Source organism: Oncorhynchus tshawytscha, linkage group LG19, assembly GCF_018296145.1.
Source record: "Oncorhynchus tshawytscha isolate Ot180627B linkage group LG19, Otsh_v2.0, whole genome shotgun sequence".
Taxonomy (NCBI): Eukaryota; Metazoa; Chordata; class Actinopteri; order Salmoniformes; family Salmonidae; genus Oncorhynchus; species Oncorhynchus tshawytscha.
This window is the reverse complement of record NC_056447.1, coordinates 41,365,141-41,389,704: the sequence shown is the minus strand read 5'-3', so window position 1 is coordinate 41,389,704 and position 24,564 is coordinate 41,365,141. Positions and strand designations below refer to the sequence as shown.

Genomic DNA, 24,564 nt, shown 5'->3' with positions numbered 1-24,564 from the left:
AAAAAGGGGTTGGCGGGTGGTGGGACACAATGCAGATAGCCCGGTTAGCCAATGTGCGGGTGCACTGGTTGGTCGAGCCAATTGAGGAAGTATGTACATGAATGTATAGTTAAAGTGACGGGGGGGGGTCTTATGGCTGCTCAGGAGTCTTATGGCTTGGGGGTAAAAACTGTTGAGAAGCCTTTTTGTCATAGACTTGGCACTCCGGTACCGCATGCCATGCGTTAGTAGAGAGAACAGTCTATGATTGGGGTGGCTGGGGTCTTTGACAATTTTTAGGGCCTTCCTCTGACACCGTCTGGTGTAGAGGTCCTGGATGGTAGGCAGCTTAGCCCCAGTAATGTACTGGGCAGAACGCACTACCCTCTGTAGTGCCATGTGGTCGGAGGCCGAGCACTTGCCGTACCAGGCAATGATGCAACGAGTCAGGATGCTCTCGATGTTGCAGCTGTAGAACCTTTTGAGGATCTCAGGATGAGATCATGCCAAATCTTTTTAGTTTCCTGAGGGTGAATAGGCTTTATCGGGCCCTCTTCGCGACTGACTGTTGGTGTGTTCGGACCATTGTAGTTTGTTGGTGATGTGGACACCAAGGAACTTGAAGCTCTCAACCTGCTCCACTACAGCCCGTCGATGAGAATGGGGGCGTACTCAGTCCTCCTTTTCCTGTATTCCACAATCATCTCCTTAGTCTTGGTTACGTTGAGGGATAGGTTGTTATTCTGGCACCATCCGGCCAGGTCTCTGACCTCCTCCCTATAGGCTGTCTCGTCGCTGTTGGTGATCAGGCCTACCACTGTGGTGTCGGCTGCAAACTTAATGATGGTGTTGGAGTCGTGCCTGGCACCCACCCCTGGGGGAGCTCCAGTGTTGAGGATCAGTGTGGCAGATGTATTGTTACCTACCCTCACCACCTGGGGCGGCCAGTCAGGAAGTCCAGGATCCAGTTGCAGAGGGAGGTGTTTAGTCCCAGGATCCTTAGCTTAGTGATGAGCTTTGAGGGTACTATGGTGTTGAATGCTGAGCTGTAGTCAATGAATAGCATTCTTACATAAGTGTTCCTTTTGTCCAGGTGGGAAAGGGCAGTGTGGAGTGCAATAGAGATTGCATCATCTGTCGATCTGTTTGGCGGTATGCAAATTGGAGTGGGTCTACGTTTTCTGGGATAATGGTGTTGATGTGAGCCATGAGCAGCCTTTCAAAGCACTTCATGGCTCCGGACGTGAGTGCTACTGGTCTGTAGTCATTTTGGCAGGTTGCCTTAGTGTTCTTGTGCACAGGGACTATGGTGGTGTGCTTGAAACATGTTGGTATTACAGACTAAATCAGGGACATTTTGAAAATGTCAGTGAAGACACCTGCCAGTTGGTCAGCACATGCCTGGTAATCCGTATGGCCCCGCAGCCTTGTGTATGTTGACCTGCTTAAAGGTCAAGTCGGCTACGGAGAGCGTGATCACACAGTTGTCCGGAACAGCTGATTCTCTCATGCATGCCTCAGTGTTGCTTGCCTCGAAGCGAGCATAGAAATGATTTAGCTCGTCTGGTAGGCTCGTGTCACTGGGCAGCTCACGGCTGTGCTTCTCTTTGTAGTCTGTAATAGGTTGCAAGCCCTGCCACATAAGACGAGCATCGGAGCCGGTGTAGTATGATTCAATCTTAGCCCTGTATTGACACTTCGCCTGTTTGATGGTTCGTCGCAGGGCATAGCAGGATTTCTTGTAAGCTTCCGGATTAGAGTCCCGCACCTTGAAAGCGGCAGCTCTGCCCTTTAGCTCAGTGTGAATGTTGCCTGTAATCCATGGATCCTGGTTGGGGTATGTACGTACAGTCACTGTGGGGACGACGTCCTCGATGCACTTATTGATAAAGCCAGTGACTGATGTGGTGTATTCCTCAATGTCATAGGAAGAATCCCGGAACATGTTCCAGTCTGTGATAGCAAAACAGTCCTGTAGTTTAGCATCTGCTTCATCTGACCACTTTTTTATAGACCGAGTCACTGGTGCTTCCGGCTTTCATTTTTTCTTGCAAGCAGGAATCAGGAGTATAGAGTTGTGGTCGGATTTACCAAATTTAGTGAACATTACCTGGCTGTTGATCAGTTGACTGAAAGACCTCTGTCTGGTCTGAGGAGAAAAGACGTCCTTGGTTTATTTCTGGAGAGTCTAATCATACATTTGGCCATGGCACTCTCCATCTACATAATTAAACCAATGTCTCAGCACAATTCATCTCAGAAGTAAGTTGAATATGAAGCTGATGTTTAACTTTAATGTAACATTTTTGGCAATTAATTAGAGTTATTAATTATTTTTTTACTTTCTCCATGATTGTGTATTAAGTCCGATCATGAAACTGAAGTTGTAACATATACAATTCACGCAATAAATAACAATACAATTAAATATATTTGTTTATTTTTCTGAAAATACAGATTCAATAGTCCTTTACACTTTTGAGGGAACTTAAAACCCAATCAGCTCTCCTTTCGGAGTCCTGTCAGAGCTGTCAACTGTCATGAGAATTTTCAATCCCAATGATAATAACTGATAATCAATAGCTCTGACCAATCCCCGAGATCTGTAAGACCATTGGTTTAATAATAATTAGTCAAAGACTCAGCTTATGCAAAAAGATAGTACAGTTTATTCAGAGAACGTTCTGAAGTCCATTATACAAAGACATCCATTTAATAGCTTCGCACATACTTCCACACAAACAGTAGGTATCCTACGCACATACTTCCACACAAACAGTAGGTATCCTACGCACATACTTCCACACAAACAGTAGGTATCCTACGCACATACTTCCACACAAACAGTAGGTATCCTACGCACATACTTCCACACAAACAGTAGGTATCCACACATACTTCCAAAAACAGTAGGTATCCTTCGCACATACTTCCACACAAACAGTAGGTATCCTACGCACATACTTCCACACAAACAGTAGGTATCCTACGCACATACTTCCACACAAACAGTAGGTATCCTACGCACATACTTCCACACAAACAGTAGGTATCCTAAACTTCCACACAAACAGTAGGTATCCTACGCACATACTTCCACCCAAACAGTAGGTATCCTACGCACATACTTCCACACAAACAGTAGGTATCCTACGCACATACTTCCACACAAACAGTAGGTATCCTACGCACATACTTCCACCCAAACAGTAGGTATCCTACGCACATACTTCCACCCAAACAGTAGGTATCCTACGCACATACTTCCACACAAACAGTAGGTATCCTACGCACATACTTCCACCCAAACAGTAGGTATCCTACGCACATACTTCCACACAAACAGTAGGTATCCTAATCACATACTTCCACCCAAACAGTAGGTATCCTACGCACATACTTCCACACAAACAGTAGGTATCCTAATCACATACTTCCACACAAACAGTAGGTGAGTTTTATCTCTATAGTTCTCACCACTGTGTATCACTGCCCAGCCGACAGGTCCATTCCCCCGAGATTAGGGAAACCTTGAGAAGTACTCCCTATGCTCTCATAGGTTCCTCAGAGTTCCTGCCAGGTCGGTTCAAACAGTTGAATTGTTCTTCGGTATTTTCTTAGGCACACACACATTTCTCTCTCTCCCAGTCCAACCTAATTGTTCTTCGGTATTTTCTTAGGCACACACACATTTCTCTCTCCCAGTCCAACCTAATTGGACTTATGTTTAATACTTTAATTATTCCTTATACATGCTACATAAACTATACTCCCTAATGGTTACGTTTCAGGGTAGAACTATTTAATCATTATCTTTAAACATATCAATTATTTTATCACGACCCTCCCGGGGAAGCAGCGCTGGTTAGCCTATCTGACAGACAGATGGACAGACACGGGATTCACACACAGACACTTATCAGGTGGAGCCAGAGGAGAGGAATGCATGCTCGGGATAACTGATCTGTGAGGAGAGGAGGATCAACACCTCTCCCAGTCCTTTCAAACTGTTGAAAGGGGGATTCCTTGTCAGTTGTACAACTGAATGCATTCAACTGAAATGTGTTTTCCGCATTTAACCCAACCCCTCTGATTGGAGATAGTAAGACATCTGGGAGGGGACTCTTATCCCTCTTGGCATGCAAATAGCACAAAAATGGATTTCCACAGAGTCCAGTCCTTTAGCCTTTTGTGAATCAATGCCTGATAACATCCCTGAGGACCCCTGCCTTTCAGTGCCTCAAAGCCTATTATGTAAAGCTGCAATGACTAATATGAGTAAATTGCATCTCAATGACTTTCAAAAGAACGACAACATATGTATTTGCACAAAGTTAATTGAGAGGTCAAAACCTGATTTTAAGCCTAAAAGTTTTTTTGCTGTAGAGTTGAAGGAAATTGATCTTGCTCATATTTGTAGTATTACCTCAAACAGAGCTCTCCAACAGTTTGCCCTCAAAAAGTCCATCCAAGCCTTCTTCTTGGCAGGGCTGGCACAGTTCCTTCATTGTGAGCAAATAATAGGTGTAGTCAGCCCTCCTCAAGTGCAATAAGCATTGCGTGGACTGGCATCATGCATGGCTGACAACAATGAGCACTGCGTGGACTGGCATCATGCATGGCTGACAACAATGAGCACTGCGTGGACTGGCATCATGCATGGCTGACAACAATGAGCACTGCGTGGACTGGCATCATGCATGGCTGACAACAATGAGCACTGCGTGGACTGGCATCATGCATGGCTGACAACAATGAGCACTGCGTGGACTGGCATCATGCATGGCTGACAACAATGAGCACTGTGTGGACTGGCATCATGCATGGCTGACAACAATGAGCACTGCGTGGACTGGCATCATGCATGGCTGACAACAATGAGCACTGCGTGGACTGGCATCATGCATGGCTGACAACAATGAGCACTGCGTGGACTGGCATCATGCATGGCTGACAACAATGAGCACTGTGTGGACTGGCATCATGCATGGCTGACAACAATGAGCACTGCGTGGACTGGCATCATGCATGGCTGACAACAATGAGCACTGTGTGGACTGGCATCATGCATTGCTGACAACAATGAGCACTGTGTGGACTGGCATCATGCATGGCTGACAACAATGAGCACTGTGTGGACTGGCATCATGCATGGCTGACAACAATGAGCACTGTGTGGACTGGCATCATGCATGGCTGACAACAATGAGCACTGTGTGGACTGGCATCATGCATGGCTGACAACAATGAGCACTGCGTGGACTGGCATCATGCATGGCTGACAACAATGAGCACTGTGTGGACTGGCATCATGCATGGCTGACAATAATGTAAAAAAACAAAACTCATCATGCATGGCTGACAACAATGAGCACTTTCTGGCATCATGCATGGCTGACACAATGACAAACTGGCATCATGCATGGCTGACAGTATTTGCATCTTTGAATTGGCATCATGCATGGCTGACCAATGAGCACTTCAACTGGCATCATGCATGGCTGACAACAATGAGCACTGTGTGGACTGGCATCATGCCTTGCTGACAACAATGAGCACTGTGTGGACTGGCATCATGCATGGCTGACAACAATGAGCACTGTGTGGACTGGCATCATCCATGGCTGACAACAATGAGCACTGTGTGGACTGGCATCATGCATTGCTGACAACAATGAGCACTGTGTGGACTGGCATCATGCATGGCTGACAACAATGAGCACTGCGTGGACTGGCATCATGCATGGCTGACAACAATGAGCACTGTGTGGACTGGCATCATGCATGGCTGACAATAATGTAAAAAAAACAAAAGTCAATTAACATACACAACTGAGTGAATATCTGTTTGATAACTGTCACACTTACAAAAGGATCATATAATAACAGTATTTGCATCTTTGAATTCACAGTCTGATGGTTCTGACCAGTTAGCGCATTCAACTAGGAAACTTTATAATAATTCAAAGTAATGGGTAGTAGAATTTACTTACTATGTAAAGTAGAGTAGTACAGCTGACGACCAAGACAATTGCATTGCAGCCATTCACACACACAGACCACTGGATATGTGCATGCCCACCTTATCCTACCAATACTCCACTACCACTAGAGGACAGCTACATAGATCCCTCTTCTGACTACCTAGCCAAACTGTGAATATCTACTTTCTGCTCTCTCCCTATGTCTCCGCCTTCTTACTGCCCCTCCCTCTATTATCTCTCACTCTCTCTCTCTTTCACTCTTTCTCTCACTCTTTCTCTCTGTCCAAGCCTGTAAGGTGGAAAAACCCTGAGCACTTCAGGAATCTTCTCCTCGTGGAAAACATACATGCACAAACCACGCACCTAAAACCACACACACACACACATTACTCACACACACACACACACACACACACACACACACACACACACACACACACACACACACACACACACACACACACACACACACACACACACACACACACACACACACACACACACACACACACACACACACACATGCAATCACTTCCCCTCCCCCAAAAAGTTAGTACAAAAGCCCCTGGCCCTGTATCATGTTAAATAGCCTATCAGGGATCGTACCTCTCACCCCTTCCCAGGCTTAATCCATACCCCTGCCTCAGTCACAGGTCCATTCACACACACTAACTCCACTAACCCCCCGGCTGCTGACATGTCTGCTCCTCACACGTGCAGGCAGGCTCAACCCCCCACAGAAACCTTTTAATTTGATAAACGACAAGAGAAGTGGAGCTGCGTGGAGTGGAATCAGAGACAGTAACTCATTAGAGCATGCCTGTAGTTTAAGGAATCTCCATTCCTGCAGCCTGTGGACCAGGGGCAGATCAATATGAAGACAGAGGGCAGCAATTGTCTGCTAGTAACAATTCACCTTTGCCCACAAGAGTGGCTTGCATCGAATTAGATGAGCTTTAGAGAGCTCACAGCTTAGGGAATGATGTGAGTTTGTTAGAAGACCGTTTCCTGACTATCAAAAGCCTCTTCCCTAGTATCGTTTTCCCATTTAGATACATTGGGCTAACACAACAGAACAAAATAATTCTGTCCCCAGTCATGAGATAAGCATGAGATATTTATACAACTGAACGCTACTTAGTCTAAACACACCTCTTTTGCTATTCATTAACAGAGTAAAAGAACATAAAATACTTTGTGTGCCACAGAGTTAAAGAAGACATACAGTGGGGAGAACAAGTATTTGATACGCTGCCGATTTTGCAGGTTTTCCTACTTACAAAGCATGTAGAGGTCTGTAATTTTTATCATAGGTACACTTCAACTGTGAGAGACTAAAAATCAAAAATCCAGAAAATCACATTGTATGATTTTTAAGTAATACATTTGCATTTTATTGCATGACATAAGTATTTGATCACCTACCAACCAGTAAGAATTCCGGCTCTCACAGATCTGTTAGTTTTTCTTTAAGAAGCCCTCCTGTTCTCCACTCATTACCTGCATCTGTTTGAACTGTGTAAGGACATCATATATATATATATATTTTTACCTTTATTTAACCAGGCAAGTCAGTTAATTAAGAACAAATTCTTATTTTCAATGACGGCCTAGGAACAGTGGGTTAACTGCCTGTTCAGGGGCAGAACGACAGATTTGTACCTTGTCAACTCAGGGGTTTGAACTTGCAACCTTCTGGTTACGAGTCCAACACTCTAACCACTAGGCTACCCTGCCACCAATAGGCAAGCAGCTTGGTGAGAAGGCAACAACTGTTGGCGCAATTATTAGAAAATGGAAGAAGTTCAAGATGACGGTCAATCACCCTCTGTCTGGGGCTCCATGCAAGATCTCACCTCGTGGGGCATCAATGATCATGAGGAAGGTGAGGGATCAGCCCAGAACTACACGGCAGGACCTGGTCAATGACCTGAAGATAGCTGGGACCACAGTCTCAAAGAAAACCATTAGTAACACACTCCGCCGTCATAGATTAAAATCCTGCAGCGCACGCAAGGTCCCCCTGCTCAAGCCTGCGCATGTCCAGGCCCGTCTGAAGTTTGCCAATGACCATCTGGATGATCCAGAGGAGAATTGGGAGAAGGTCATGTGGTCTGATGAGACAAAAATAAAGCTTTTTGGTCTAAACTCCACTCGCCGTGTTTGGAGGAAGAAGAAGGATGAGTACAACCCCATCCCAACCGTGAAGCATGGAGGTGGAAACATCATTCTTTGGGGATGCTTTTCTGTAAAGGGGGCAGGACGACTGCACCATATTGAGGGGAGGATGGGAGGGGCCATGTATCGCAAGATCTTGGCCAACAACCTCCTTCCCTCAGTAAGAGCATTGAAGATGGGTTGTGGCTGGGTCTTCCAGCATGACAACGACCCGAAACACACAGCCAGGGCAACTAAGGAGTGGCTCCGTAAGAAGCATCTCAAGGTCCTGGAGTGGCCTAGCCAGTCTCCAGACCTGAACCCAATAGAAAATCTTTGGAGGGAGCTAAAAGCCATATTACCCAGCGACAGCCCTGAAACCTGAAGGTTCTGGAGAAGGTCTGTATGGAGGAGTGGGCCAAAATCCCTGCTGCAGTGTGTGCAAACCTGGTCAAGAACTACAGGAAACGTATGATCTCTGTAATTGCAAACAAAGGTTTCTGTACCAAATATTAAGTTCTGCTTTTCTGATGTATCAAATACTTATGTCATGCAATAAAATGAAAATGTTTTACTTAAAAATCATACAATGTGAGTTTCTGGATTTTTGTTTTAGATTCCGTCTCTCACAGTTGAAGTGTACCTATGATAAAAAAATTACAGACCTCTACATGCTTTGTAAGTAGGAAAACCTGCAAAATCGGCAGTGTATCAAATACTTGTTCTCCCCACTGTAATATAAAATCAAAACTAAATGTATTGGTCCCATACACATGGTTAACAGATGTTCATGCGAGTGCAGCGAAATGCTTGTGCTTCTAGTTCTGACCGTGCAGTAAAATCTAACAAGTAATCTAAAAATTTCACAACAGCTACCTTATACAGTACACACAAGTGTAAAGGAATGAATATGAATATGTACATATAAATATATGGATGAGCGATGGCCAACGGCATAGGCAAGATGCAGTAGATGTACAGTATATACATATGAGATGAGTAATGTAGGGTATATCAACATTATATAAAGTGGCATTGTTTAAAGTGACTAGTGATAGATTTACTACATCCAATTTTTTATTATTAAAGTGGCTAGAGATTTGAGTCAGTATGTTGGCAGCAGCCACTCAATGTTAGTGATGGCTGTTTAACAGTCTGATGGCCTTGAAATAGAAGCTGTAAAAGCTGTCTCTCGGCCCCCGCTTTGATGCACCTGTACTGACCTCGCCTTCTGGATGATAGCGGGGTGAACAGGCAGTGGCTCGGGTGGTTGATGTCCTTGGTGATCTTTTTGGCCTTCCTGTGACATCGGGTGGTGTAGGTGTCTTGGAGGGCAGGTAGGCAGGTAGGTTGCCCCCGGTGATGCGTTGTGCAGACCTCGCTACCCTCTGGAGAGCCTTATGGTTCTGGCCAGAGCAGTTGCTGTACCAGGCGGTGATACAACCCGACAGGATGCTCTCGATTGTGCATCTGTAAAAGTTTGTGAGTGTTTTTGGTGACAAGCCAAATTTATTCAGCCTCCTGAGGTTGAAGAGGCGCTGTTCACCACGCTGTCTGTGTGGGTGGACCATTTCAGTTTGTCCGTGATGTGTACGCCGAAGAACTTAAAACTTTCCACCTTCTCCATTACTGTCCCGTCGATGTGGATAGGAGGGTGCTCCCTCTGCTGTTTCCTGAAGTCCACGATCATCTCCTTTGTTTTGTTGACGTTGAGTGTAAGGTTATTTTCCTGACACCCCACTCCGAGGGCCCTCACCTCCTCCCTGTAGGCCGTCTCGTCATCGTTGGTAATCAAGCCTACCACATGTTGCTGTCTGAGGCTATCCAGAACATATCCCAGTCCACATAAAAGGAGGGTGAGGGAGGGCTCTGTATGCGTCGCGGAAGTTAGAGTAGCAATGATCCAGAATTTTGCCAGCCCGGGTCACGCATTTAATATGCTGATCAAATTTATGGAGCCTTGTTTTCAGATTAGCCTTATTAAAATCCCCAACTACAATAAATGCAGCCTCAGGATATGTGGTTTCCAGTTTACATAGAGTCCAATGAAGTTCTTTCAGGGCCATCAAGGTGTCTGCTTGGGGGGATATAGGACTGTGATTATAATCGAAGAGAATTCTCTTGGTAGATAATGCGGTCTGCATTTGATTGGAAGGAATTCTAGGTCAGGTGAACAAAAGGACTTGAGTTCCTGTATGTTGTCATGATCACACCATGAGTCGTTAATCATAAGGCATACACCCCCGCCCTTTTTCTTACCAGAGAGATGTTTGTTTTTGTCGGCACAATGCGTGAAGAAACCGGGTGGCTCTACCGACTCTGATTAGGTATTCCTAGTGAGCCATGTTTACGTGAAACAGAGAATGTTACAATCTCTGACGTCTCTCTGGAAGGCAACCCTTGCTCAAATTTTGTCTACCTTGTTGTCAAGAGATTGGACATTGGCGAGTATTATACTCGGGAGAGGTGAGCAATGTGCCCATCTACGGAGTCTGACCAAAGACCGCGCTGTCTGCCCCTTCTGCGGCGCCGTTGTTTTGGGTCGCCTACTGGGATCCGATCCATTGTCCTGGGTGGTGGTCCAAATTCACTTCGGGAAAGTCATATTCCTGGTCGTAATGTTGGTAAACTGACGTTGCTCTTATATCCAATAGTTCTTCCCGGCTGTATGATATAAGACTTAAGATTTCCTGGGGTAACAGTGTAAGAGATAATACATTTAAAAAAGTACTGCATAGTTTCCTAAGAACGCGAAGCGAGGCAACCCTCTCTGTCGGCGCCATCCAAGTTGCTGGGTCTTTAACAAATAATGAAGTTGGTGCTGAGTAAATAATGAGGTTGGTGCTGAGTCAAATCACCAAGGAACTGAGTTCCACCCAGTCTCATTTCTATATCCAGCTGGAGTCTTTCTCCACAATGCCCAAAGGACTCAAATCGGAACATATGACAAGTATACATAGGCCTTTACCTTAAGACTATAGACCTTCATAGAAGTACTATCTCACAGAAGTGTAGATGTTAATCTAGTCTAATTAAAGTTGTTCATGGTTCATTACAGCGGGTTGATGATTCTGATGCTAAAACGCAGCTCTGCACATTAACTTAAGCACAGATCCTGGCTTCCATTCTTAGAGATTTCCTTGCAAGTAACCAGCTATATTGTTCTCTGCTTGCTCTAAATAATTAGCTTATTAGTTTGGGAGAGCTCATGAGAGACTGTGACAATGAAGTAGTACTGTTGGCCCCAGGGAAAGACAACACTTATTAGTGTGATTTCTCTGTGAAAAGGAGCCTCACTGCAGGACATTAGTTAAGCTGCTGGGAAAAAACAGGCCACCATTTTGATAACTCACTACCTATTACTGTTACGTCTGTTGTTGGAATGAGACCATGGTGCAGCGTGGTAAGTGCACATCTTTCTTTATTTTGATGAACAGCAAAAAACAACAAAATATCAACAAACGTAAAGTTCTGCAGGCTATACAGCAACTAACAAAATCAAGATCCCACAACTTAAGGTGGGAAAAAGGGCTGCCTAAGCATGATCCCCAATCAGAGACAACGATAAACAGCTGCCTCTGATTGGGAACAATACTAGGCCAACAAAGAAATAGAAACATAGATTTGCCCACCCAAGTCACACCCTGACCTAACCAAATAGAGAATAAAAAAGCCTCTCTAAGGTCAGGGTGTGACAATTACAGACCCAACAGACCCAACAGACAGCACTCATGGGCCTATACCAGAGATGCATTCATAATAGTCCACTGCTGAATGAAATCTGTATATCTCTGATGCATTGGGGAACACTTCAACATGTGTTTGCCGGGATCTGTGTGAAGTTCCTGGGATTGGGAGTCGTGGCGCACATGTGTAACCCTTCTAGATGTTTCTGTTAAGTATGCTGGGAGTGTAGGGCCACGACCTCACACAGATCTGTCTTCAGAACGAGAGGGACCCAGAGTTTGGCTGTGGCTCGATATTGGTGGGACATCCACAGGTCCATGTCTCCAGCTGCTGTCAGACTGCAGAGAGCCTTATGACCCAATGATTAACGCCTCAGTCAAACGCTACACAGAACCAGATGGTGAAACCCAGGAACGGATGCTCTGCCCCATATGGATATTCATGTACAGACACACAATTGCTTTGTGTGTTTATTAGCAGCAGCGTTCTCATCACACCACTCCCTCACACACATACAGACATAAAGTCATTACAACACAAAATCAAAAGGAGAAAAAAGCCTTTGAAACATAACTGGCATAGTGAGCCCAACCCATAACAGAGATACAGCGGAGAAGCCAAAGTCGGGTGGGACATAAGGCATGTCAATCGTCAGCTCCAACACACAAAAGGCATCCACAGAATGGAAAAAGCAACCAAGTTAAAGATTTCCTTCCTTTACTTTGATTAGCCTCTCATAAACACTTTCAAACAGACACTACACTAGACATCAAATGGTCAAGTTCATATCAAATTGTCTATTGCTGGCATTGGCAGAAATCCCATCACTAGGCCTAACCTTATTATAAAGAAAGACTTAAAATCACCTCACTAAATAGGCCTCTCTCATGGTTCACCGAGTACAGAAATTCCCTTCCATTTCAGGTACATGAGAGTGTGAGAAGGAGCAGAAGCCATGTGTCACAGGAGCACAATGGCCATTCATCCAATTTCTGATGGGGAATTACAGGTCTAATACAGGAGAAAAACATGTCAGGAACACGTGAGCAAGAACATTTCTTTAGATCTATGATCTTGCTCAATCCAGCACAGCACATAGGCCTACCTCATACAATGTAACAACAACCAAATGATTATAATTCCTTTGCAGTCCACTCTTAACCGCTGTCATTCACTGGTCTTTCTGACAATCAATGGTGAGTATGAATCATTTGTATAGTAGCAATACTAGTTTCTGTGTGTGAAAGTAACAAAAAGTCCAGGTACAGTGGGGAGAACAAGTACTTGATAACCTGCAAAATCGGCAGTGTTTCCTACTTACAAAGCATGTAGAGGTCTGTAATTTTTATCATAGGTACACTTCAACTGTGAGAGACGGAATCTAAAACAAAAATCCAGAAAATCACATTGTATGATTTTTAAGTAATTCATTTGCATTTTATTGCATGACATAAGTATTTGATACATCAGAAAAGCAGAACTTAATATTTGGTACAGAAACCTTTGTTTGCAATTACAGAGATCATACGTTTCCTGTAGTTCTTGACCAGGTTTGCACACACTGCAGCAGGGATTTTGGCCCACTCCTCCATACAGACCTTCTCCAGATCCTTTAGGTTTCGGGGCTGTCGCTGGGTAATACGAACTTTCAGTTCGCTCCAAAGATTTTCTATTGGGTTCAGGTCTGGAGACTGGCTAGGCCACTCCAGGACCTTGAGATGCTTCTTACGGAGCCACTCCTTAGTTGCCCTGGCTGTGTGTCGTTATCATGCTGGAAGACCCAGCCACGACCCATCTTCAATGCTCTTACTGAGGGAAGGAGGTTGTTGGCCAAGATCTCGCGATACATGGCCCCATCCATCCTCCCCTCAATATGGTGCAGTCGTCCTGTCCCCTTTGCAGAAAAGCATCCCCAAAGAATGATGTTTCCACCTCCATGCCTCACGGTTGGGGTGGTTTTCTTGGGGTTGTACTCATCCTTCTTCTTCCTCCAAACACGGCGGGTGGAGTTTAGACCAAAAAGCTATATTTTTGTCTCATCAGACCACATGACCTTCTCCCATTCCTCCTCTGGATCATCCAGATGGTCATTGGCAAACTTCAGACGGGCCTGGACATGCGCTGGCTTGAGCCGGGGGACCTTGCGTGCGCTGCAGGATTTTAATCCATGACGGCATAGTGTGTTACTAATGGTTTTCTTTGAGACTGTGGTCCCAGCTCTCTTCAGGTCATTGACCAAGTCCTGTGGTGTTGTTCTGGGCTGATCCCTCACCTTCCTCATGATCATTGATGCCCCACGAGGTGAGATCTTGCACGGAGCCCCAGACTGAGAGTGATTGACCGTCATCTTGAACTTCTTCCATTTTCTAATAATTGCGCCAACAGTTGTTGCCGTCTCACCAAGCTGCTTGCCTATTGTCCTGTAGCCCATCCCAGCCTTGTGCAGGTCTACAATTTTATCCCTGATGTCCTTACACAGCTCTCTAGTCTTGGCCATTGTGGAGAGGTTGGAGTCTGTTTGATTGAGTGTGTGGACAGGTGTCTTTTATACAGGTAATGAGTTCAAACAGGTGCAGTTAATACAGGCAATGAGTGGAGAACAGGAGGGCTTAAAGAAAAACTAACAGGTCTGTGAGAACCGGAATTCTTACTGGTTGGTACGTGATAAAATACTTATGTCATGCAATAAAATGCAAATTAATTACTTAGAAATCATACAATGTGATTTTCTGGATTTTTGTTTTAGATTCCGTCTCTCACAGTTGAAGTGTACCTTTGATAAAAATTACAGACCTCTACATGCTTTGTAAGTAGGAGAACCTGCAAAATCGGCAGTGTATCAAATACTTGTTCTCCCCACTGTATGTGCATGTGTAGTTGATTTATACTGACACATGCATGTTGGTGATTCACTCACTGGTCAGACATTTACTGAAAAGGAAAAGGTGCAACGCTCGCTCATCATTATTTTTTTTAAATTTTGATGCATATACAGTGAAGGAAAAAAGTATTTGATCCCCTGCTGATTTTGTACGTTTGCTCACTGACAAAGAAATGATCAGTCTATAATTTTAATGGTAGGTTTATTTGAACAGTGTGAGACAGAATAACAACAAAAAATCCAGAAAATGCATGTCAAAAATGTTAGAAATTGATTTGCATTTTAATGAGGGAAATAAGTATTTGACCAAATCTACATACATAAACGAACAAAGGCATAAACAACACTGACATATAACAATCTCTGGAAACAGAGGGTTAAATACACAGGGATTGAAAACAGGTGTGTGGGAAGACAAGACAAAACCAATGCCCTCTCAATCAGAAAGATTTCTGGCTCCCAGGTGTCTTTTATACAGGTAACGAGCTGAGATTAGGAGCACACTCTTAAAGGGAGTGCTCCTAATCTCAGTTTGTTACCTGTATAAAAGAAGCAATCAATCAGATTCCAAACTCATGTAGATGCCCTACATGCCTCCAAGCCTTCAGATGTGAGCTAAACAGTGCACTTGCACTTGAGATGCGTTTTAAGGCAATGGATGTGAAAGTGAGCTTGTAATTTCCAAATGTTTAGGTCAGTTGTATGCTGCTTTGCGATCTATTAACAGCAAGGGTTACAATAAATAGGCACAATGTTTTTTACTGATGCATTTGAAAATATTCAACTCATACGCACAAAACATATGAACAAAAGCATTCACTGTGAAAGTTGATACATGTAGGCCGTTCATATATAGGCTATTCGTAAAACTTCTTTCAATGTATCGAATCAAATATTGTTTTCTTGCTGAAACCTTGAGCAACACCTGCCAAACATAGACATTTCTCCCAGAACACAGGGATGTTGATTCGCACAGGACTAGTATTATCAGAGGACCTTGGAGTTATTCTGTCTGGAATTGTTACTCTCCTGCCATGTACAGATTACTGACATGGCAGATTCGGACGGAACAAAATTGACAGATGTGATGTTTTGTGCTTGTGCACATAATTACATTACCTGACCACCCCCAGCAAAACTAATCCCATCCAAAAAGGGCTTAAAACAAGAGCTGTTTCCTCATCTCTGCTGCTGCTGCTTCCACCACATTGTTCTCAATCCCAATATGCTGGTTCATTTTGCAATTATGCACGTAGCATCATAGGGAAAGGAGCCAATTCTACAGAGCACTGAAGATTATGTTTCAGAACCGCGGACAGCGACCATATTCAACACAGGAGAAGGCGCATTTGTTTCAAATTAATTGAGTCATTAGTGTTGCACCATTATTTTAACAATATTACCATATACATTTTCAGTATCATGTCTCAGAGTGATGGACTGTGCCATCCCCTTGGCCTCTGCAATGAATTAGTCTACTGAGACAGGCGTGAATCAGACAGATGTCTTGTGCTCCATGAAAAAAAATGTGCGAATGCCCGACTAAAGAAATCTCAGTCGACCAACAGCCTATCGACCAAACAATCTACCAGTCGACTAAATGGGGTCAGCCCTAGTACACTTACTTTATAGCCCCTTCTACCACACTTCACTCAAGTAGTGTGGCTGGGGCTTTGTGTGTATTGCAAACATCTGGCCAAGTTCTTATCACCATGGGAAAAGGTCGGAGGACAAGACTCTGTGTTATCCTAGCTATGAGGCCCAGTCTCAGTTTGACACACCACGACAGCCATGACAGTGGTGTGGGGTTTGATTTGAACAGCATCAGACTGAAGATGTGCTTCTCATTACTGGGGAATTTGTGCCTTGTACCCTCCCCTCCCTGCTTCCGTGAGAGAATGCCTGCAGCATTCTCTTCAATCTCCTCAGATGCCAAGCCCATGAACACACTTTACCAAGTGGGCGAAATTGAGTAAATTCACTAAATTGAATTATGCAGAGAGAGGGGGTGTAAGACTGCAATGAGGCATGAAGAATAGTTAGGTTTTGATTTCTCTCTCAACCAGGAAGTGAGCATTGTTGTGTGAGTACTTCAGCCTACTCTCAAAAGCATTGGGGGATCGTGAGGGAGAGACAGATAGCTTTTCAATGGATACATAATTAGGTTCTGCTTATGTATGCTTTTAACATTAGTGAAGAACCATATCATTAACCACTGTGTGTAATCAACTAAACATTGTCTAGCTACCCAACCACTAAAAATATATATTAATTACATATCGGGGTGGTTATTTTTAACACAAGCATAGGGACCACAAAGAATGTGGTGATTGACAGAGTCGAAAGCCTTGGCCAGGTCGATGAAGACGGCTGCACAGTACTGTCTTTTATCGATGGCGGTTATGATATTGTTTAGGACCTTGAGCGTGGCTGAGGTGCACCGGTGACCAGCTCAGAAAACAGATTGCATAGCGGAGCAGGTACGGTGGGATTCGAAATGGTCGGTGATCTGTTGGTTCACTTGACTTTCGAAGACTTTAGAAAGGCAGGGCAGGATGGATATAGGTCTGTAACAGTTTGGGTCCAGAGTGTCTCCCCCTTTGAAGAGGGGGATGACTGCGGCCGCTTTAAAATCTTTAGGAATCTCAGACGATACGAAAGAGAGGTTAAATAGGGGTTGCAACAATGGCGGCGGATAATTTTAGGAAGAGAGGGTCCAGATTGTCTAGCCCAGCTGATTTGTCAGGATCCAGATTTTGCAGCTGTTTCAGAACATCAGCTATCTGGATTTGGGTGAAGGAGAAGCGGAGGGGGCTTGGGCCAGTTGCTGCGGGGGGTGTAGAGCTCTTGGCCGGGTTTGGGGTAGCCAGGTGGAAAGCATGGCCAGTCATAGAGAAAGTCTTATTGAAATTCTCGATTATCGTGGATTTATCAGTGGTGACAGTGTTGACTAGTCTCAGTGCAGTGGGCAGCTGGGAGGAGGTACTCTTATTCTCCATGGACTTTACAGTGTCACAAAACTTTTTGGAATTAGTGCTGCAAGATGCAAATTTCTGTTTGAAAAAGCTAGCCTTTGCTTTCCTAACTGACTGTGTATATTGGTTCCTGACTTCCCTGAAAAGTTGCATATTGCAGGGACTATTTGAAGCTAGTGCAGTACGCCACAGGGTGTTTTTGTGCTGGTCAAGGGCAGTCACGTCCGGGGTGAACCAAGGGCTATATCTGTTCTTAGTTCTACACTTTTTTTAGAACTAAGAAAGTCTTAGTTTTTAGAACTAAGAAAGTATAAGTCTTTGCTAGGTAAAGCCCAGCCTTATCTCAGCTCACTGGTCACTATAGCAACACCCAACCGTAGCATGCGCTCCAGCAGGTATATTGCACGGGTAATCCCCAAAGCCAACGCTTACTTTGGCCGCCTTTCCTTACAGTTCTCTACTGTCAATGACTGGAGTGAATTGCAAAAATCTCTGAAACTGGAGTCTTATATCTCCCTCTTTAACTTTAAGCATCAGCTGTCAGAGCAGCTTACCGATCACTGTACCCGTACACAGCCAATCTGTAAATAGCACACCCAACTACCTCATCCCCATATTATTACTTACACTCTTGCTCATCTGCACCCCAGTATTTCTACTTGCACATCCTCATCTGCACATCTACCACTCCAGTGTTAATGCTAAATTGTAATTATTTCGCCTCTATGGCTCTATGGCCTATTTATTGCCTTACCTCCCTACTCTTCTACATTTGCACACACTGTACATAGATTTTTCTATTTTTCTTTTCTATTGTGTTATTGACTGTACGTTTGTTTACGTGTAACTCTGTGTTGTTATTTTTGTCGCACTGCTTTGCTTCATCTTGGCCAGGTCGCAATTGTAAATGAGAACTTGTTCTCAACTGGCCTACCTGGTTAAATAAAGGTGAAATAAATAAATAAAAATACAAGCAGTCAGAGGTCATACACGCTGTGAGGTGTTCACCCATGTGCATCAAACCCCACTTATGTTTCTCATCCTCTGGATACCAGAGTAAACACAAAATGTACATAGCGCTCTTCATCTTATCTCTAACACCGATGAGCACCTTCAAGAATCCTGAAAAGTCAGCCACGAAACACATCTACACAAAAGGCATAGCAACAAAACAAAAAAATTTAAAAGGGAGAAAACATAAAACATAGAACAAGACGATGTAGAACTATCAGGTGGGACACAAAGGAGACTTTCCGAGCTAGGTTAGCTGTCATCTGGCTTATTGATTTGGCCGATTAGAGAAGCCACAGCTAGACTGCATTTTCTTCATCCCAGCTGGCTACAGCAGACTATTAGAGGGAAGCTGTGTGGACTCTGACCTTGAGGACTGGAGAGGGCTGAGAAATGCTTTTGTGCTCCTCAGCTCCTCATAATGAATGGTCCAGTAGGAGATTTCATGGACCAGACGACCCTGCTGTGAGTTATGGATGGTGATCCAATAATGTGCATTCCAGAACACAACGGTTTCCTCAATTACGGTGCAGGAATTGGTTTGAGGATTGTTACCCTCTAGGGGCAAAACATCAAGAAATAACGAGAGAATACAACACTTAGTTTTTGCCTTAACATTTAACTTTTACAGTGCGTTTCCCCACTCTTGTAACAACAAATAATGTCATGATGTTTATTATGATTACAGCTGAAGGGACATCCAACTCAGCAATGAAAGCATGGAGCCTAATTGGTCTGTTTGCCCAAAGACAAAGATAACTAAGAATATTCCACTGATTAAAGAAATGAACTCACGCTATGTAGCCTAAGAGATTAACTCACACATTGACAAAGGATAAAGGCCTAGACTTTGCTGCTTGGAGCCAGTCGGGTGGTGATGATGGCCCAGTACATTACTGGGGCCATGATCCCACCCATCCAGGACATCTACTTTAAACAGTGCTACACACACACTCACGTTACACACATCACAACTGCTACTACCAGACTCTTATTTTGCTATTGCTAATACTGCATAATTTAAACACTTGCCCCTGGTTGGAGTGGTGTAAAGCTCGCCACCATTGTACTCTGGATCAGTGGAAATGCGTTCTGTGGAATGATTAATCACGCTTCACCATCTGGCATTCCGTCAGATGAATCTGGGTTTGGCGGATGCCAGGAGAACGCTACTGACCGAATTTATAATGCCAACTCTAAAGTTTGGTGAAGAAGGAATAATGGTTTGGGTAAGACCCTTTGTTTCAGTGAAGGGAAATCTTAACGCTACAGCATACAATGACATTCTAGACGAATCTGTGCTTTCAACTTTGTGGCATCAGTTTGGGGAATGCCCTTTCCTGTTTCAGCATGACAATGCCCCTGTGTACAAAGCAAGGTCCAAACAGAAATAGTTTGTCGAGATCGGTGTGGAAAAACTTGACTGGCTTGCACAGAGCCCTGACCTCAACCCCATTGAACACCTTTGGGATGAATTGGAAAGACGACTACGAGCCAGGTCTAATCGCCCAACATCAGTGCCCGGCCTCACTAATGCTCTTGTGACTGAATGGAAGCAAGTCCCAGCAGCAATGTTCCAACATCTAGTGGAAAGCCTTCACAAAAGAGTGGAAGCTGTTTTAGCAGCAAAGGGGGACCAACTCCATATTAATGCCCATGATTTGGGAATGAGATGTTCGACGAGCAGGTGTCCACATACTTTTGGCAATTTAGTGTATGATATGAGCATAGCATACAAGGCTTTAAACAGGAAGAAGAGCTTAGTGGATGAATAGCTTCTTATAGCTACCACAACACTTTTTTCAGCTGCTCTTAGTGAAAGGCGTTGAGCTAATTTCACTCACAGGGGTCATGCTTAACTTATCTTAGAGCCAGACTTCAATAATAAATGCGGCTACAGTTAACATCATGGAGTAGCACGAGATACAGGCCTAGGGCTAGGCCAATATGTGTGTGTTTAAAGGTCTTGAGTAGCTTTAAGTAGCTTGCCGGGTGGGGTGTGATTTTCCTGCTCTCTACAGCATTAGGGAGCAGATTTCAGCTGGTCTAGCAGGAGCATTCAGGGTGAAGGACATTTTTCCCCCAGGATGGAGCAGATGTGGCCCTAAGGAGATCAACCCAAGGCTCTCTGACTGGCTGCTACAGGCTCAGTGAACAACCATGGCCCAGGGTACTTTACATACTGTGTCTGTCAGTGTCTACCAATGTGTTTCATACATACTGAGTGTAGGCCCTGCAGGCATATTCAGAATAGGAACTTGTAAAAATCCCTTTTTACAATGTGTTATTACGAAGGGATAATCAGCTTATTACTGAGCAGGCTGAGTGATTCTTGGATGTTGATTCTTAGCCTAATACACGTTAATAACAGGATCCTAAAACGTAACCTTAGTTAATTTCAATACTTGTTAAATGTTAGGAAGAATAGGTTGGGAAGTGAGATGCTAATTTGATGATGTTATAACTGGACTGTACAGAAACTAGCCGAGAACAGAGCAAAACAGATAAGAACAGAAGAGGAGAAATAGACCCTGGCAATAGGACCGAAAATAATTCTGTATTTCGCTGAAACATTAATAAAACACTCAATTATGCAGAGGGAAAGAGGCCTTTGTTTGTAGGTAGAATCATGGCCACATAGACAAAAAAAGTATTTAATTCTAAGTAAGTCACAACCTTTATGCGCAATGTATAGACTATAATAATTTAATACAATGAAATGTTGTTTAATTAAATGCTGAGCTCTTTATGTCCCCACCAGACTATTGTGTCGCACTCGCAAATGCTTCACAGTGTATTTCTTTTTGACGTATAGTCTTGAAATAATTTAAATAATATAGAATAAATTATTCATTTTCGTTCCTTCTCAGGCTCCCTGTTTGGCTCCTCACCTATTTAAAGTGTTTATATGCTGTTTAATATGACATGTAGGCTATTTGAAATTATGTTCACTTCTAACATTCACCTTGTCATGTTTATTAAAATCCTTTTAATTAAAATCCATATGGTTTAGTTTCAATACTTAAAAAACAATTGGTAGGTCCAGGTAGTCACAAAAATAGATGGGTGTTGGTTAAATTGTGATTTTAATGAATGGAGCGAATTTGGGGCGGGAGTGGTTTTTAGGAAAGGACAAGGAGCGCAGGTGAGCAATGAGCGGGATATACCAACCGCTCAACTCCGCATACGTGTTCTAATTGGGGCAGGTAGCGTTCTCCTGGCATCCACCAAACCCAGATTCGTCTGTCGGACTGCCAGATGTTGAAGCGTGATTAATCACTCTAGAGAACGCATTTCCACTGCTCCGGGGTCCAATGGCAGCTGTACACCACTCCAGTCGACGCTTTGCATTGCGCATGTTGATCTTAGGCTTGTGTGCGGCAACTCGGTCATGGAAACCCATTACATGAAGCTCCAGACAAACAGTTATTGTGCTGACGTTGCTTCCAGAGCCAGTTTGGAACTTGGTAGTGAGAGTTGCAACCAAGGACAGACGCTTTTTATGTACTACGCGCTTCAGCACTCGGCGGTCCTGTTCTTCACAGCTGAGCCTGTGTTGCTCCTAGACATTTCCACTTTACAATAACAGCACTTACAGCTGACAGGGGCAGCTCTAGTAGGGCAGACATTTGATGAACTGACTTGTTGGAAAAGGTGGCATCTTATGATGGTGCCACGTTGAAAGTCACTGAGCTCTTCAGTGAGGCCATTACTGTAAATGTTGGTATATGGCGATTGCATGGCGGTGTGCTCGTTCGTGCACACCTGTCAGCAGCGGGTGTGGCTGAAATAGCCACATCCACTAATTTAAAGGGGTGTCCACATACATTTGTATACATAGTGTACTTCCAAATGGCTCCTCCCCCTCACCCATGTGTCAAAGCTGCAGAGTTCTCGCCAACAGTCCAAATGTTTACAGCGAAGACAAAATGTACGCAATCGTTGCTACCATGGCACAATATCAATTCATATAAATCAAATAAGCCTATATGGCAACTAAGCCGGTATAAAACATCAGGACGTCAAAAGCCACAACGTCGTGATCATTTCGACTGGAACATCATTATCACATTGATTTAGGTTCGATAGACAGACCATAACCGCGAGAGGACTTCAAATCATTATGTTTTTCAAAAGCAAACTCATGCAGTGGGCGCATTTAACATTGTATAAAGCGGAAGTTATAAAGATACAATGAATACGATTTACATATTAGTAGTCCAGCTATAGCGAGCTGCGGCGCTACATTTGGAAACAAGCGGAAAGTATGTGGCACACCAAAAAAATACAAGAACGGCAAATTATTAGATAGAATAGCGAAATACTTTCGGCCTACCTTTTCTACAAAACTCCCGTAAATCTATGCAGCAACTTGTCCACTATTCTTGAAGTTCAGTCGTTGCCCAACTTTTAGGAACTTGGGACTCTGCTGTGACGTTCAGGAATACTATGGAGAGAGGAGAGAGATTATGGGAGGATGGATGCGACTGTTTTCGGGAGGAATGCTGAGACGCTCAATGGTAGGCAAGACTTCATTCTGGATTTTATGAAGCCGATATTTTTTCTACAAAGTATCCTCCTGTTTGTTTTTCGCTCCACTTGTAATAATATGATGACACGATGTATCAACTATCAATTATACGATGTAGTATCAGATACTGACTCAATGTAACATGGACAGTTGAATCACTTTATTTTGAGGGTCAAATGTGTGTTGAACACAACAGGGAATTTGTGGCTTTAAAGACACATCCTGCATTATTTCTAAATACCGACTCAAACACAGAGGGGAAACATACTGTATTTCACAACTATTTTACACTACACTCCCTCTACTTCATTGTCAAACAAGTTCAGAAGACATGTTGAATACCATCTGAACCATCATGTTGCCTGGCCAGAGGTTTAATTAAGGAGTTGGGGAACTAATAACACTAGGAAGCCAATGCAGGCAGAGTTGAATAGCCTTGTGGTCACCTCCATGCTTTGTGTAATGCAGTCACATCTAGCCCCCTGGAGGCCATTCCCTAGACTTCAATTAAAAGATGGTGAGGTTGGGAACATTCCATTAAAATTCATTTTCACTGTATAATTGTTTTAGTTTCTTATAGTTTATATGCATGACCATCATAAGCTTGTGTCAAGCATCCACATGGGCACAGTAACAGAACACAAAACACTGTTGTTGGCTTCTCTGAGCCAATAGGAGTCTCTTCTGGAGACAGGATGTATTGTGCTATTCAGAGGGGGTACAACTTCACTGAGTAGCTCGTGTCTGTGTAGTAATTCAATAGGAATAACATTGTAATAATTGTAATAACATGTATTAACACATTGTTGAATGATCCTTATTCAACTTGTACTAACAATAACCCCTAAACTCAATTTTACACAATAACAAAGCAATTATTAAATTGTTTTAATAAAGATATAAGCTCAAGATTCAGTACAAGTTCATTCTCAGAGGAGTTAAATATGAATCCTGCTTGGTAGAGAAGAAGCCCCACTTTCCCATCAATCAACAGTGTGAAACTTAAATAATCTCAGATTCATGCATTTCTTGCTGTGCAAGAGGAATCATGTCTTCGGAAACAATTATTTGCAGCTTTGATTGAATAGGGCCCCGTACTGTAGATTTCACTGTTGTATGTACCTGAACCCAGGAACCTGATCAGCCAATCAGCCCCCTAGGGGGTCAGCTGTTCCAGGGATTTGCGGTCCTCGTCAAAGGACCTGTGAGCGTGTGTTGCTCTGACGGCCAGGCTGCCTTGCTGCACACAACACTAGGGAGAGGGGACAGGCACGGGGTCCGGCCGGGGAATGATGCTGCTGAGTCGGCACCATGGTCCCTCTGCCCCAGGGAACCCAATACTTAAGGCCACCGAGACCA

At 43.8% G+C, this 24,564-nt stretch overlaps 1 protein-coding gene across 1 annotated transcript in view; it reads right to left on the bottom strand.

Moving 5' to 3' along the window:
- Positions 1-23,162, bottom strand: part of LOC112218782 (solute carrier family 45 member 3) — a 59,093-nt gene extending 35,931 nt beyond the window's left edge. Inside the window, exon 1 of the mRNA XM_024379910.2 lies at positions 23,011-23,162. The gene's annotated coding sequence lies outside the window, so the exon portion shown is untranslated. The remainder of the gene's footprint in view (positions 1-23,010) is intronic.
- Positions 23,163-24,564: the final 1,402 nt, after the last annotated feature.